We start from the raw sequence: 11,935 nt of genomic DNA, 5'->3' as shown, positions 1-11,935 counted from the left end.
ATAACCTGCATCACCACACGGTATCAACAGCACCCCAGTAAGGATGCGGAGCAGCACAGTTTGTCCAGGTGTGTACTTCCATGTAAATATGCTGGCATGTCAAAGTACCATTGTCCACCCTCTTTTAGACTTTAGGCTTCGTCTGTGATTGAGGTATAGAGGTCAGAACACGCGACTGTCCTCACACCTTAACACACCTCACCACGACTGGCTTCCCCAAAGTCTAGTGGCATCATCCAGTACTGCACCCAGACGCAGAACTCCTTCTTGGCCCTGACTGGGCTTAAGCATGGTACAACTGCACGTGTACAAGCACAGAACATGGACGTGACATAATCTTGCTGCTCAGTGGACGTAAAGGATAAATCCCAGTGGTGCAATTCTGTCAACAAAATAATTAGCCTTCAACACAAAGCCTACAAGCTGAGATCCCGGTGAGCAGCGAGTATTGACGGCTACGCTGCGGGGTTGCAAACTTGCCACCTTTGGGTAGAGAGTGTACAGCTCAGCGATGATGCAAGTGTGCTCAGGCCAGGTCAGGCCTGCAGCAACATGGGGGGAGGGGGAGGGGGAGGAGGAAGAGGAGGGACCATCGTGCTTCAGTATGGCTGAGCGTGCCCTTAGTTGCAGTATTATCCTGTTAACCACCTTCAAAAGATGCCGTCACGGCTCTGATAGCTGAGCTGGATGGTAACGTGTCCGTCACCAAGGGCATGAATGTCAACCGGAGCTTCAGTGAGATTCATCCCAAAAGGTGAAACGCAGACACATACTGGGGGAGTCAGCAGACATGTTAGAGTTACTGACTGGAGCCTGATGTACCAGTTGTCAAGTAAATGTCCCACTTACTAATCACAGGTAATGGCGCAGCAGAAATATCTGTTGATGTGAGTCACAAAGCCCTAAAACATAAAGCGGTTTTGCTGTTTTTGTTGCTGTAGCTCTTATTAGCCTTGAGCCATAAGAAGCTTCAAGCTAAATTTCCACGGCTTGTTCTTTCTGCATTTTGGAATCAAAAACAAGCGATGCCGCGGTGAAATACACATCATTGTGAGCCCAAGACACCAAAATACACTTTAATGATACCAGCAATACTAAACTCATAAAGATCCAGGCCTATCTTCTCTTGGGCGTACCAACAACTTGATCCTCCTTCATTTATCAGTGTGCCCTAAGGTGCTTAGGTGGAGACTTTTAGCGGGTTTTACCGACAGTAAACAAATGCAAATGTTTCAGTAGAAAGTGCAGCAATTTAAAAAGGTAGATGTGTTTTTGTTTTATTGGAGCACCGGCAACTATTGTGGTCGCAGCTCACAGAATCATCACCGTTTGCTGATACTTGCTTGTGTTTCACAATGCGTATCAAGTCGGCTGCTGCAAATAGCATGGAGCCACTAAAAACAACACATAAAACTCAAAGGCGTAGCTCTTCTTCTGACGGTGCCACACACACACACACACACACACACACACACACACACACACACACACACACACACACACAGCGTTTCTTGAATTCAGCCCTCACTAACGGTGATGTAAACTTGAATGAGCGCCTTTGTGGCTACTGTGATTAAATGCCTGTATATTTTCTGCAGTCCTCTTTCTTTTATGTAGCTGTGTAATAGCAGTAACCAAAAAAGCTTTAACGTCACAGTCTTCTGCAGGCAATAGTTCAAAAGGTCACCGCTGGGGAGGGGAGAGAAAAACCTCACCAACTTCTTAGTGGAATATTGATTAGTCATGGGAGTGATGTTCTGAGGACCAATTTCATCTGCCTGTTTCCTCTCTCCGGTATGTTGGAGCATGACAAGTTTTATCCAGAGCATTTGAGGACATGAGACTCTATGAATTCTGATGAGAGGGAGAGATGCAACAACCCCCCAAATAGTGGGGGGATTCCGAGTGTAAAAAAATCATTGAAAATGAAATGGAGCGAGAGCTTGGTTAGTCTGGTCCACATGACAGCCATCAATCAGAATTTTATTGTCATGTCTTTTAATTGAATTTTTTTTCCCAATTGAGGTTAAAACCCAGGTCGTCGTGGCCTCTCATGAAAGCCCTCGCAATGGCAGTTACTCCAGGCCCAACTAGCTGGTGGGGCCATTCCTGGACAAAGCAATATTAATTTACAATGAATGCAAACTGAACGTTATTAAAAGCTTTTGGAGAGTTAAAATAGTGCTTATCAGTGAGCTTTGGCTGCTGTTGCTTATCAAAAATCTATCAATGGCCAGGATGAAATATTGCAGCCACATCGAGTGTACGATGAAGAGCTGCTTCTGCAGGATGACTTTACCTCCTGCTGTGAATTTTCATGATGATAAAGATCTAATTTTTTTTTTTTAAAAAGGAGTGCTTTAAAATGAAACAAAAGGGTGAATAAATACAAAACACCGGCCGAATTTTTATTTTAGACATCAGTTTCTTTGCATAATCACTGCATCCTTAAATCATACGAAATGTAGCTGTATTTCCACTCCAATATTATGATATTCATCCTATTAACCATGTAACCATTATAAAAATAATATTTCAGAATCCATAAATATGCACAGTTTGGCTCTATCCTCTGACTACATTTAATTGCCTGAGTCAAAGGGTTTGACTTTTTCGACAGCTATTAAGTACTGATCTTCTTATGAATGCGCTCCTCTGAACAGACGGCGTACATCCACCCATTTGGTGGTTAAAACTGTAAAACTCTGGAAATCAGTCGGCCGGCAAAGAGCATCGAGCCTTGCAGATAAATTAGCACACAAAGTGTCACAACCAGCAAACCAGAGCGTAGTAGAGAGCAGAGGCCCCGCAGGAGGCGAGCTAAGTGCTCACAAGTCTTTAATGGCTCACAGGTAAGACGAGAGGAAAATACCCACACCAGGAGTGCACACTGGGGGGAAGGAACAGGAAACCTCTAAAAATGGTGACGCACAGTCACAAGAAACAGTCGAGTGCAACAGGGATGGTGTATTTTTGTAAGCTAACCAGGAAGTTGGCATCACCATGTGCTATTCTGACCAAAAACCAACCTGATTCTAACCTTGGATAATGGATTTTTACCAATAATAAACTCTGTGGCGAACAAAAGTATAGTACACCTGCATATTCAGTCAGCTCGACCATTTGTATGATTGTGTTTCTGTCAGGTCCATTCACGTCAAGAAACAAGAGATGATAATGAGCTTGATTTGTTTATTATAGTACAAATTGGTGGTATGGCTCTGTTCAGAGGAGTCCCCTGATCATTTTTCATGAGCACCTTGAAACAGGGGACCAGCAGCGTGAGGGAAGGTTCTCCCAGTTTAAGACTGGAAGAGCAAACATACCCCCGTGAACAGAGCAGCAACATGACATGGAACGAACTATGCCATGTATACACGACAAGGTGGAGCTGGGGAGGTGGAGGGTAGCAAGTTGCGAGCAGGAGCAACTGTACAGCAAATAGCAGCAGATGACAGCGGACAGAGCAGCACAGCCAGAAGCTAACAGAGCGGTAGTTGAGGCCAGGTGACGTTTAAGTTGAGAGGGGCCAATCAGATGCGAGGGATTTGATCAGCTGATGCAGAGCAGCTGTAGATCAGCTGATTGATCAGTTTGATTGATGGACGGGAAAACCAATAGTGCTTGACTACCACGGCCTGACAGAACTAACGCTAACGCTCGATTTTTCAAGCATAAATATCATCAGCCGACGTTTTGCCTGAATGAACAACAGGTTTCTTCATTTTTCCAGTGTGATTAATGTCAACAACCTCTGGCCACTGGTCATCAAGACATTTAAACACTCCAAAATTCACAGATATTTCCTGAAGTATGTTTATACTGTAGAACAAAAAGTTAATGTTCAACAGTATTGACTAATTTATGGGTTTGAGGAATTTGTGGGCATCACTGGATTATTAATAACCCCTAACTAGACTCAGACGAAAAGAGAGAAAAATGAAAAATGGGAGTAAAACCGACATGTAAAACATCAGGGGATTTAAAAAAGTATAGTCCAAGACAGAACCAGAAGTCCAGTAGAACGTAAAGATCTTCACTCCTTCGTGCAGTAACCTTTCCTGTCAGGTAAAACATATTTTAACAAGCAGCACAACATTATACTTGGTTACACTTGTGCCCCCAGGATGATGTTAAAGGTTATGAAAGACATCTGATCCAATTCACAAGAATTACATTGTATATTTTTTTTCCCCCCATGTGCGCTAGGTCATGCTTGTACAAGGGAAGTCATGCAAAACATTTTTTCTGCGTATTCTAATTAGACAAACCTTCTTCTTGGAAAGAATGAGCTCACAGTTCAATGGAGCCAGATGGCAAAAAAAAATCCCTCCCTGGAAATGCATTTGGCATTAAAAGAGGGAGAAAAAAAAAGATTTTATTCATTTTAACTACATCTGAGCTGACATATTGTTATGATGTAGACCCATAGCATCAGCTCTCCCCTCAAGGGCATTTTAACATACACGCCCCCCCCCCCCAACTAATAACTGTAATATGCTGAGCTGCTCTCCGAGCCTCAAAGACCTTCATCATATCCTGGTATTAGTAGCTAACTTGACCCATTTTACTACCACAAGATATTAGATGTGGTCCCAGGAGGACACTGAACCTCCCTGAGGACACACCTTTAATGGTACTTTAACTTTTATTAAGTCCCCTCTAATGGACTTGGCTTGACCTTGACAGCGACTTGGAGTGGGGCTCTGTGATTAAATGTATTAACTAATAACTCAAATACTCTCCTCTGCTTTCTTTTCATACTGAAAATCCCCCCCCCCCCAAAAAAAAAAATGTGTCTGAAAATTGTACCCAGAATCATTTTTGTCATAAACGCCGGGGGGATGAGAATGTGCTGTGTAACCGCAGTTGGCCGTGACGCTTGCAAACTCAGGGCAGTGGTATTCCCTCAAGTATAAGTCTTTTCAGTGCATTAGCTGCTTTTGCACCACCACCCCCCACCCCCCCAAGCTGACAATCGAGCCACAGATGGCGACTGCAAGTGCACCGGAGGATTAAGTAAAGACACTAAGAACTGGATGTGATTCCAAACAGTCGCATTAGTAAACGGTGTCGAGAGAGAAAAAACTGAATTTTCTGACGCTGCCGACGCTACGCGTCGACAGAATAAATCATGTGTGCAATCAGTTATTCTGCTGGAGCGACGGGGAGCAGACGACAGAGATACAATCATCTCTGTCGTCTGAACACATTTTGTAAGGACTTGCTGGGTAAATAATGGAGAACCAACTGATTGGAAAAACTCCAATCAATTGGTTCCAGTTTGGGATATGTGCGCATGAGTCAGTCTGCTAAACTAGAGGAGCCACTGGTGAGAGACAGGCAGGTGTGAAACAAAGGCTCAATAGCAATGATCAGAGGTTTCTTTTTTATAGAAAGGGTTTCATGTCTTACAAATTTGGCCAAAGGGCCTTTTTGGGGGTTTGTTTACATGAATAAACATTGTTATCAAGTGAGAAACTGAGCTACAAGGTCAGTAGCAGTGGTGGTAATGAATCAGTTTGCAGCCGTACCAATTTGTCCCTGAACAATGCAGTGATTAAGCTTAACCTGGAGGCGGTAAATCAGCCAGACGGGAGCTGGATAAGAATGAAGTCTCAGGACACAGATGCAGCTTGTGCACAACTTATGTCCTGGCTAGCGCTGCATCCCTTTTCCCGGGAGACAGACGGGCAAACTGGCCAGTTTTTGGACACTCAACATTTGTGTGTTTGCCAGATTGGAGTTCTTGTTTGCTCAGCTGCTGTTTTTTTTGTTTTTTTTGCTTTGTATTTTTTTTAGCTTGAAACTGGCAAATGTGTAAGACAGACAACGTTTTATTGGTCACTACTCTGCTGCACTGATAACAAATCTGTTCAGACTTTCCAGTCTGGCGGTCAAGCGCTTGTGGTTGGGACATGCGGGCTGTCCAAGGACCAGCAGAGCTTAGTGGTAGAACTTAAATACAACTTGTTGGCAGTTTTCTTTCCTGTTTTTCAGGGATATATATGCACATAGAAATAAATACTACATGGAGTTCATGCCCATCTGGACCGTGTCCTCCTCTAGTTGTGGTTCTTTAAGTCATGTACTCTGCTTTGGAGTCCTGTCTCTGGTTGTTTTGCTCCCTGTGTTCTTTTCATTATTCAGTGCCTGTTTTATTTTGACGTTCACTTCTGTCCTGCGTTACTTTTGTCTTTATCCCTCCCCCCTTTCTTGAGTCTCACCTGTGTCTCATCAGGTCATCAGTCACAGCCCTGCGCCCACAGCTTCCTCCCTGCCCTCCTGCTCTCACACCTCCTTCTTGTTCCTAGGGTTTTTATTTAAGATCCGTCTCTGTTGAGGCAGGCAGACTCAGGGATGTGACAGAGTTGAGCCTCATCTTGTTTTTGTGCATTCTTTTTAAATAGATCCCTCAGTTTTTGCATTTTGCTTCTTCGCTGTTCGTCTTCGTTGGGTCCACCTGCTCATCCTGACAACATGAGGGGCTTCGACTTCCTGTCCCTGACAGATATTACTGTCTTCATCATTGTCAGGGCCTCACCTACGTTACCACCTGCTCTGCATGCGCCCACTTTCTAACTTTCTATCCTGTTTCACTTGCGAATAAATCATGATACAGCAGTCAAGACTTGCTGGAAATGCAGTTTTCAGCTGGACTCTTAATAAAATCAAAACAGCCCAAACTATAATGAAGCCGAAACAAAAACGATTAAAGGGTTCGGCGAGTTTGCTAAAAGTGGATGTAACAGTTTTTGCATCTCCAAATGTGAGCTCCTGTCTACTGTCAGTTTAATCGAACTCTTTTGGTGTTGATGAAGACAGCTTTGGACCGAGTTGCCTTTCACTTCAGCGTTCCTATGAATTTTGAATGAAAAGATGTTTTTCTGTCTACTTGCAAGAGCAGAACAAATGTATATTTGTAGAAGCACTTTGCGCAGCCCCTCTGGCAGCCACCAGTGTTTCATCCCAGCTCTCCAAATGCCTCCTATGGCATATAGGTATAATAAACTGAATTATTTACCGCATTTCTTGTGTGATGGATCCACCGCTCAATCAGCTGTCACGGCACTGAGCCAAACATGTCTGAGTGCACAGATGATCGATTTCATTTTGTGCTGAAAGCGTCTGGTCAAAGCTCGGTCAAAATATTCCGTCTCTCTGCAAATATACACGCACATGCTAAACACAACACAACTGGTCACACCTTCAGACGATAGTTTATTCCCCTTGACCCGCGACCTCTGACCCCTCTCACCCAGCAAAATGCCTTTTTGACTTCGTCCCATCAGAAAGAAGATGGCGGTCAGCACCAAAACCAGGAAACGCTTTCCCTAATGTTGAACTATTAAATGTAATAATATGCAATTTAGACTAGAAAATTACACTGCAGTTCTAACTGTAACACACACTTTACCACGGACTTGCGCTTTAGTGCACATGTCAGTGTTTAGGCTGATACATAGACTTCATCTGGGCCAGTGGGGGGATCGAGCGGTTGAGGATTGACGAGGCCAAAATAGTTTTGAAAAGCAGCCGGCAGAGTTTCTTCTGGTACTTTCACTATTAAAATATTATTCATAATCAGAACACGCGTGTGTAGATATTGTTCCAGTACACTTTTAGCCTTTCGACTTACTAAAACATTGATCTCACGAGTCACAATTCAGGCAAAACTTTCTCACATTCAAAATCTCACGTGTCACTTTAGACAAAAGCCTCCTGTCTTAAAAGTTGCGAGGATGATGATGGAAATCAAGAAGAGGAGGTAAGACATCTTCGTGTCCCAGAAAATATGTAAATTTTCTGAAAATATGTAAATTTTCTGGGACATGAACAAGTCTTCATTCTCGAGCTTCCCTTTGAAGATTACAAAATTATCCTACATGGTATTTACTGAGTGTGTTCCTTAGGTAATCCAAGAGAGGAAGATGAATTTATATGATGAAGGCTGCAAACTGTGCAAGCCCCTCTGAAAGATCAAAGATGTTGTTGGCTGGAGTGATGACGCTGCGTTTAGTCCACATTTCAAAGACGAGAAAATGACGTCACTCACTGGAGGTCTCGTCTTTGTCGAGGCTTGAAGTGGAGCGAAGGATGACGCCGTTCAAACCTACCGAAATAAAGTAAAGAATTCAACTTTCCTTTTTTTCCCCAGTTTCGCTGCCATATTCTTTGAAGTTTGTCGCTAAAAGCAAAGCAAAACCTCTCACCCCCTCTTAAACCTGTGCACCAGAGAAGTCTCTCAGGCGCAGAGCTGAAACTTTTAAACTCATCTTTATTTTGTTTGTTTTTACAGATTCTGCAGGACAGATGAAGACACACGTGGATGCTTTGAATACGTCCGCAAAGAGGCGGCTTCTCACTTATTAAAGTATCAATCAGATATTTATTAGACAAGCCCCCCCCCCCCCCAAACCACCAACATGCTCATAAATATTTCCTCACGTGGCAGTTTGCTTCTGAACCATAAATGATTCTGCTTCAGCTGTGTTTCACTTAAACAATTCAGGATGTCTGCCTCCATTTAAAGCGAGGAATGCTAAGTGAAGACAATTAGTCATTCAAAACAGCGTTATCCACTCTGGAGGTGCGTCATCTGCAAATGTTCCCCGAGTGATTTAGTATTCACAGTAGCAGCTTCATAATTCAGGGTGTCTTGAAAATGCCTTAGTGGGGAAAAAACCCAATTAGGATGCCAAGAAGGGCCATGTAATAAGATTCTGTCAGTCGGTAATGGAGTGACAGGGCTGGTAATCAAGCTGGCACATTTGAGCTTTCACGCTGCGCAGATTTCAATCAGGGTCATGGTGGGGAGTATTACCTGCCAGCCAAAGAGAAGAGAACATGATACCATTTTAATCAATGTGCAGTTTTATTGTATAATGAGGTGGTGGACATATAGTACAGTACATGATTGACTAAAGTGTAATCCACACAAATTCTACGAGCCCCAAAAAGGTGATTAATTACATTTCTGAGTGATGGCTCCTTTGACGGTGTTTCAGTTAGCTGCGATACAAACGTTTCCAGGTCTTCTTCTCCTAAATTATCCTTTATAAGTCTTGGGACTAATAAATGGTGGACTGATTCTCATGAAAAACTCACGAAATCATGAAGCGCATCATTTTAAAATGGACACTTGCCCCCAGGTGTGTTTTTGGGAATCTGTCATGCTAACTTAAACCTGGTGCACACAAGAGGATTTTCAAATTTCAACTGATCAAGAAGAAATAAAACCCCACTAAAATAAAAGAATAAACCAATGTGAAATGAAATTAAATGAAACAAAGTGAAATTAAAAAGACGAGACACAAAAGACATGAAGACAAATGTAAACCAATTTTTAACATTTATTGTAAGAACTCTCACGTCAGACAATACAGCCAGTATGCAGGAACAAACATTCGCCATTCTTTCCCTAACTATTGTAGAGTGGCGGTTCAAGGGGCTCCCGGGAACACACGCGATCATACATGAGGGAAAAAAAGAAATTAGTCGCCATGTGGTCATTTGTGCAATGTTTTGAAAATAAAAGCAGAAACAGAGTGAAAAATTCCTAAGATAAAGTGAAGTGCAAGCTGGAGGTGAGCTGGAAGCTCATGCTAATTACTGTAGTTGCTAACGTTCGAGCTAACGTTACATACACAAGGTATGCAATATCTAGTTGGGGACACTTCCTGGTCAGCTCGCTCTCATTGGCTTCTGAAGGATTACACTCTATTTTCCGGCTCTGTTCCTTTCACACTAAAGGATTTGTAGTCATTAACTGCGAACATGTTGGTATTTCTGTTTCGTGATCGAGGAAATCAGTCAGACTCAGTCAGGATTACCAAGATTATGTCTGTAATCCCATCAAACTGCAGGATCATTTGGGCAGATAATCCATTAGGATCAGTTTCACATCAGAAATGCTGCAATAACTGTTGTGAAAAGAGAAGTGACCTTCCACACATCCATTTGGCTAACAGATAGAATGCATACTCCATTAGTCCCATTCACTTTGTGTGTCTTACATTCAATATTGGCAGGTTATCATGTCAATGTCAGATTTGTTCTGTCAAGATGTCTCACATTTCAGCAGGATTTTAGGTATATTGCATATTGTTGAATTGAAGATTCAGTTCATATGTTTTGTCATTGAAACAGGAAACATGTCATCATCTCTCTTAACCTTACGGGGCAGCTGGTTATCAAACATCAAACAGGAAACCAGTTTATCAAGCTTGACGTGCCAGTCATGTAATGGTAAATGGACTCAATTTTATATAGCGCTTTTACACCTCAGCGGCACTCAAAGCACTTTACAGTGTCGTTTCATTCACCCGTTCACACACACACACTCACACACTGATGGTGGAGGCTACCATGCAAGGCACCAACCTACTCATCAGGAGCAATTATGGGTCCAGTATCTTGCTCAAGGACACTTCGACATGGTCACCGGGGGTCGAGAATCAAACCAGCGACCCTTCGCTTGCTAGACGGCCACTCTACCCCTGAGCCATGCCGCCCACATGGTGGTAGATCAAACCAGCACCTGAACTACTAAGTTGACTTCCTTAAAACTACATTTAAAATCCATCCAACCATTCACACTCACAGTCACACTGACAGTCAATTTAGAGAATCAATCAGTCTCGTCCCCTCTTGATGTCTTTGGACTGTGGGAGGAAGCTGGAGTACGAGAGAGAACCCACACAGGAACAGGGAGAACATGGAGACTCACACAGAAAGATCCCGTGCCCCAACTGGAACTCGAACCCAGAACCTTCTTGCTATGAGGCGACAGCGCTAACCACTGCACTACCGGGCCACCCCCACATTTAAAATCAGTTCATGATATAATATGATTAACTACTATTTAATCCTTAATCCTAAAAACCAAAGAAAATACTTCATCATGCGCTTGGCTCTTGCTTCACAATACTGCTGATTATTTCAATGCCAGGTGGAAAAAAAAATGAAAGCTGGCTTTATTTTTTTAATTGTTTGCAAAATTACAGTGAGATTATTATATTTTTCATCCAGGGAACGCTTTACCCAAACTTTTTCCACGTCACAGTCTGGTACTTTGAAAGGACACGGCAGAGAAATAGTGACTCAAGGAGGGAGAGAGAGAGATTCTGTAGGGTAGAGCCGAGCCTGTGAGCACGTCTCAGTAAACAATGATAACCATGGTCTCTCCTGGTGAACAAAGATATGTAATATATACAATTTCCTATGACAATTTGGTGATGAATAAAATATAAGGGACTTCTTTTGGACGCTGTAAACTGTCTAGTTAGGCGATTGACAGCTGTACACCTTTTTGGTATCCACGCCAGGAGGCGCAGAGGAGAATGCAGCGGAAACGATGGTCCAACTCACAGGACAACTGGCTCAGCGCTTCAGACGAGCCACTGGTTTGGTTTGTGTTTTTTTGTACTCATTGACTATGGATGAGCATCTGGTTAAATGCGTATGTGTGATCTGATTGCCGTGTTTCTCCTGAGAGTGCTTCACCCTATTTCCCGAGGCATGGAGATAAACATTCACACGTACATAGTTGAAGCCCACACAACATCATGCGCCCACATCTGTCTCCGAGAGAGTGTACAACTTCCAGGACAACGCTTTTGAAATGTGAGGGACCTTTAACTGCTGGAATTAGAATGTTTTATGTAAAGTAGACATTGATTTCACTGTAAATTGTTTTGTGGTACAACAGATATTGAGATACGGGACAAAGTCCAATGTTCTGTCTAATTTTTATAAATATTCACTGATGTAAAGGAAAGCAGTTTTACTTTACACTGAAATGATGGAAGCCCACCAGCAGCCACGGTAATTATGAGTCCAGGTCTGCTGGGAGCGATTGAAGAAGCAGTCACATGCCACTTTAGAGCGACTAGGACGAGAGCCTTGGAGGGAGCTCGTATCTGCAGGGGACCAA

The sequence above is a fragment of the Aulostomus chinensis genome, chromosome 23 (assembly GCF_037954235.1).
Source record: "Aulostomus chinensis isolate RoL2024-O1b breed Wild chromosome 23, RoL_Achi_v1.0, whole genome shotgun sequence".
Classification (NCBI taxonomy): domain Eukaryota; kingdom Metazoa; phylum Chordata; class Actinopteri; order Syngnathiformes; family Aulostomidae; genus Aulostomus; species Aulostomus chinensis.
The sequence above is the reverse complement of the archived record's forward strand: the minus strand, read 5'-3'. Positions refer to the sequence as shown.